The 5777-nt window shown below is 43.8% G+C and overlaps 1 long non-coding RNA gene across 4 annotated transcripts; it reads left to right on the top strand.

Annotated features, from left to right (window-relative positions):
- The first annotated feature begins 866 nt into the window (after window positions 1-866).
- Window positions 867-4754, top strand: LOC125524534. 4 transcript variants are annotated; one of them, XR_007290807.1, is made up of 6 exons: window positions 868-1471; window positions 1558-1649; window positions 1904-2050; window positions 2665-2790; window positions 2876-3748; window positions 4467-4754. It is a non-coding gene; the product is annotated as an uncharacterized LOC125524534 (long non-coding RNA). The 4 variants fall into 4 exon arrangements; XR_007290806.1 differs by having other exon boundaries at window positions 1904-2112; XR_007290805.1 differs by having other exon boundaries at window positions 869-1471; window positions 1904-2790; window positions 2876-2996; window positions 3606-3748.
- The last annotated feature ends 1023 nt before the right edge of the window (window positions 4755-5777 follow it).

The raw sequence follows: 5777 nt of genomic DNA, 5'->3' as shown, positions 1-5777 counted from the left end.
CCGAATCGGCGGGAATTTGTCTTTTTCACCAGAGGTGGATCAAGGCTTTTGACACCCAACCATTTGGTCAATTGTGAATCAAATATGTCCTAGTATTTTAGAAAATTGATTTGATCCATTTTTACAACAATTATTTGACAGTTCCTTCACAAAAAAAATTCAGTTTGGGCACTCGAAAAATGAAAAATGAATTTCCATGCAAAGAAAATGAAAACTCCCTTAGGCAACATTGTTTGGAATTCCGTCGTCAAAGTTTGTTCTTTTTACCAGGAATTAGGTCACATATAATGACACGGTGCGAGGATTTTTTTTTTGAATTTCATATGCCCGTTTTCAAAATATGTTCAAAACGACGGGCATGACCGTTCGTAGCGAGCGGTTGGATTTTGCAAAACTTTTGCAGTAAATTGTGAAGCAGCCGTTGTTCAAATTAAACCCTGTTCCTGTTGATTTTGTAGAAAATAAATGGTTGAAAATAGCTAAAATATAAAAAATGCATCAAGTTGGTGATCATTCAAACAATGTGGTCTAATTTGTGTGAAAATTTTAATAGTGCCATTTTGCAAGATATTCTTGGTAGCTGCCTCACAGAGAGTCATGTTTTTAATACTGAGAAACTAGTATTTTATATGACATATGTATCAAACCAATAAGGACAGAGAAACACTCTTCCCACGGATCACCCCTCTCTAACCAATCTGAGCCGTCAAAGCCAAACAGATCCAATGTCTCTCAACCCTCCTCGCTTTGGTCTAAATGGATGGAAATTTTGGGTTGAGAGTAAGCGCGCGCGCGCCCAGAAGGCTCAGCCCGCCCTCCACTTTCAGAACTGAACCTAAAACCAAAAAGAAGGAAAGAAAGAAAAAAGCAAACCCTACCCCGACCCACTCCTCGTCCCACCCACCCTGATCCATCCCCTCCCTCCCACATCGCCGCCGCCGCGACCCACACACCGCCTCGTCCCTCCCACAGCTCACGCCGGCGGCCTCCTCCCTCCCATCTGCTTCACTCCCACCTCAGGCGCCTTCCCACCCTTCCACCTCTCTCTCCCACAACCCTCTCTCCTTCCTGGGACACATCTCCGCCGCCACAGGTGCCGGCCGATTCCGGCGTTCTCCAGCGACTCCCGCCACCCCGCAGCACCGTCCCGAGCTCGCCTCGCTCTGTTGGATCTTCCCCCTTGCGGGATTCGCTGCTCCCGGCCTTCAACGCTCAGCCGCAACCCTCCCACTAGGGTTTCGGGGGCGACGACGCCTCCATCGCCGGCACGGCTCCGGTGACCCCTCTCCGACATCTACTGCGCCGCCACACGGGGCTCAACCTCCTAGTTCTTCTCCGCCCTCCCTCGCCCCCACCCCACCCACAGCCTCACTCACAACACACCTACCACACGTGCAGAGCGAGATCCAGATGGCGACGGAGCTGACGACGGACCTTCCCAGCGGCTCCTTCTCCCCCTCCCCTCAGTCAGGTGTGAATCCTCTCCTCTCCTCTCTCCCCTCCAAATTTCCGTAGCAACCAGGCAAATAACTTCAGCTGCCTTCTGTTTTCCTCCAGACCTCGGCGCAGGTTTCTCGGCGGTCGACGGGCAGACATGGGCGGCGGGGAAGGGGAAGAGAAGCCCTTCAATTTCCTCCAGATCCTCTGCTGTGCGTCCTCTCCTCCTTCCCCATCTCTCTCATTCTTTGGTTCCCATCTCCATCCGTGGATTATTAGTGGCTATGAGTAAAACTATGAGGACACCTTATGTATATTGTGTTAGATTAGTGCGCAATCTTATTAGAAACATCTGAATGCTGAGGCTATTTCCTTTATACTAAATCTTGCAATTCTTGGTTGCGGCTTCTGTTTTTTCCCTTGGTACCCACTCACGGCTGCCTTCTGCTTGTGCTTCTTTTCTCAGGACGATGGTCTAGCGGCACATGGCGCCGGAGTTGAGCCTGGGCATGAGGAGCTCGCCGCCGTTCCCCACGCCTTCCTCCTCTCGCCCCTCCCCTTCCAAACTCCCCACAGCGACGGCTAGCGAAGATTATACTACTATTGTGTTTGGGTGCCTAATTGACTGATTGCCCACCGTTGAAAATTTTGTTTATATATATAAAAATCTTGAAGGTGCCACAAACTGCCAATAATGATGTTGATTATTCTCCAGTGAATGTGAATGATAATGTATCATTTGTCTAGAGATGGAGTCTGTGGAGATAGAGTTCATTAGTTTTTGGTGTATTCATCTAGAGTTCATTTAGCAAAGTTCAGAAACGCAAACAACATCAGTTCATTAGTTACACTAAGCATTTGCCTGCCTAAGTTGTATTTAGACCAAAATTTGCTAATAGACACCCCCCTTCACAGATCTGCTATTTTTTAGCGTGCACATAATATGTATGTCTTAACAGTTTCCAGCAGTTGTGTTCTATTGTTTGATTAAATGAATCAAAACCTGAAGGAGATCTAGATTAACAGTAGAATCACATAGTTGTAATTACCCGAGAAATTTTAACAGAAGCTCACTGTTATGTCCTCCATCGGGCGATCTTGTTTGTTATCGCAGTAGAATTTGGTGTGCTTGAATAAAATGGCGCTCATTTGCATCATTGTATTTCTGTAGAGTTTTAAGAAGAATTCTGGTACGAACGCACTGACCGTATACTTGTACATGTGCAGCTGAGGAACATCACGTGGGCTACTTCCAAGCATGATGTGTACGTGATGTAGAACTATTCTGTGATGCATTGGTCGTCCTTACTCCGCAAAGGAAAAGAAGTGCTCAACGTGGCAGGCCCAAATCAGGTGATCTACCACAGAGCGATGTGATAGTCCTCTATCGTCGGAATTTCGGTCAATCTCTGATCCACTGTGCGACCACACTGTGCAGGATATGCAGGAAGGTCGGCCCTTGTCCAGGGGAAGATTAGCACCATGACGGTGAAAGACAACCTCGGCAATGCCTTCTAGCAAGATTTCAATCATAATCTGTGCATACTTGTTTATGATATGTGTGTGCCTCCATCAATCCTCTTTGGCATCATAGGATACAAGATACCAAGACTAGCAGTTCTTGTCTTGCTTATGTTTTGTGATCTCAGCTTATCTAATAAAACTGGCAATTATAGGATACAAGATACCATAACTACATAACTGGGGTCATTTGCGTTACTGTAGTTGTGCCGTCTGGCTAGTGGGCTAATATGGGAGCCACAGCATGGCATCCTTCTCCATTGTAGATCCATTGTATTTGCATGCTGCTATATTATGTCAAGTTGAGTGAAGCAAACATATCCTGGTGTGTGTGTGTGTGTTAACATCTCCTAATGCTCCTACCAGCTTTCTGACTTTGGCAAATGATTTGACTCCTCTCACCTGGCCTAGGAGCAACACCACTGCTGATGAGAGCAGATCCTTTCCCTCAATAGATTAGCATCATTCCATTCTTACTGTGTAGTAGAATTGGTAGTGATAGAGTGGGTGAATCTATGTGATGTAGAGATACACTAAGATAATGCAAAAATATATATTAGTTCCGCTAATGCTTACCAGTGAATTCAAGTCTCCTTATTTGAAGGTCCAACACTTGTGCATACTGATTTGTGTGCTTTCTGGTTTAGGGAGGAGCTGCATGCTCTGTACCAGCTCATCCTTGTCCTGCTCGAGGAGCAGCAGGAGGAGGGGCGCATCTAGCCAGCCACAAAGGGCCTGCTCTGTACGACCACGTCATCGGCCTGCTGCAGCATCGAGTTCAATATGTCAGGTGACCCTTCCTATCCTGATGATGTCTAGTAGATAGTTTGATGTATACCTGCTGCTGATTGATGCTCTTGTGGTTAGCATTATACTCCTGGAATCATATTCTACTATATCTAGTGTTCTTGTGGTTCTCGAAGATGCATCACAAACATCTAGTGTTCTGATATAAAATTGGTCTCTAAAATATGTTTCTAAAATTGGTCTCTAAAATATTATAATATACCTGTTGTTGATTGATGCTCTTGTGGTCTCTTGAAGTTGGCTGAATCTGTTGCTTTATCATATATTTGGTCCAACCAGAATCTGTTCTTGAAGTAATCAAATATTATACCCACTAGATAATTGGTCTCTAACCAGAATCTGTTGTTGTTATTGTGTCATCTGCTGATTACTTCTTCTATTAATCGCCTAGTGCTCTTGTTAGTGAGATTCATCTAGTATTTTCTTTGCAAAGCACGAAATGGTTTTGAGTAGTTGATCATTGCTTGATGGAACCTTCATGTCGTTAGCTTGCACTACAGTAACCAGATGCAATCCATTTTTATTAAATGCATTCTGGTTAGGATTTTGTCGTGGTTGTTCTGTTTCCTATAGATCTAGATCTGGTCACTACTGAAATTTCATTCTAGGACTTCATCATGTGATTATTAGTTATTTTTAACCAATGCAATTCCTAGCATGTGTACACTCTAATCTCTAATGATGTTTGTCTTTGTGTTCAGGAGCTCGAGGTCTACAAAATTTGAAGATCGAAACCATATAGCTCTACTCAGCAAAGAGCCGTCTCTTCTGTTTGATTGTAATAGAATGTAAATATTGCAATATTGTAATAGTAGGCATATCTGGGTTGTAATAACTATGTACAAATTGTAGTAGACTTAGTGTTATTTGACGTACTACATCTGTACTGTTCCGTTTGAAATAATGATTATGTATGTGATTTGAAAACATGTGGAATGGAAACCTGACTTGTGGGATCCACTTATGAAAATAATCTGAGCATTTTTGAATTTTCTGTCAAGTGGGCCCAATGTGTGAGAAGATGACAAGTGGGACCAGCTCCAAAATATAATGGCCCAAACAATGTTAAAAGACCCGACCCAGAAATAAATAAAAGGCTGAAATGGGCTTGGCCCGTGTAACTTACAGAAAAAAATACATTAAAAGGCCGAATTGTTGGGCTAGGCCCATGTAGAAAACCGAATTGGACCGGGCTGAATCTTGTGCCACATCAGCTTGCCACGCTGGATGCCTACGTGGCCTGGAGAGGTTGCTAGTGACCAAAACGCCACAGTGGACATATTTTGGTCACAAACGTTTGCGACCATTCCAGAAGAAAGGTCGCTATAGTCAGTTTACGACGCCCAGCTTTTGACCTTATGTTTTTGGTCACAAAAAGGTCATAAATGGAAATTTGTGACCATTCAGTGACCAATAGTGGTGGTCATAAGTTAACATATTTCTTGTAGTGATTTTCCCATAGGGGAACAACAAGATGTTTCTTCTTCAATCTTATTTTTGAGGTATCTAATTCTTCCTTACGGCAAATGTATGGTCAAGTTCTTTTTTTCAGTTTTTGTTTTGTAGTCTTAGACAGTACATTTTTTCTAGGTAAAATATGTACACAGCAGCAGGATATTTCTCTGAATTCAGTTTTTATTCACAACATGGGAAAATTGTAGTATGGGGAATTTTTTTAGTGTGGGAAAGTATGCAGCTGGGGTTTAGTTAGAGCCAGGGCAGTAAGCTACGGCTCCAAGTCGCCCCAATCTGGGTAAGATCTTGGGCTACTCCAGCGTTTTTATGTGTTAACGGGTTGGCCAGGCGGCCCGATTAGGGGAAAGGAAGGATGACGCGCAAACCATCAGAAGGGCCAAAGAGGCTGGCGCATAGTTTTCGACCTGAACCCAGCGAGAAAACAGATGTTTTTTATTACTAACATTTAGACTGAGTAGTCACTGCAGACGCGTGTCAACCCTCCATTGGAATAAAAAACAGCCTGAAGCAAATTGAAAAACAGACGTCTGATAATT

Source organism: Triticum urartu, chromosome 7 (genome assembly GCF_003073215.2).
Source record: "Triticum urartu cultivar G1812 chromosome 7, Tu2.1, whole genome shotgun sequence".
Taxonomy (NCBI): domain Eukaryota; kingdom Viridiplantae; phylum Streptophyta; class Magnoliopsida; order Poales; family Poaceae; genus Triticum; species Triticum urartu.
This window is presented reverse-complemented; position numbering and strand designations above follow the sequence as displayed.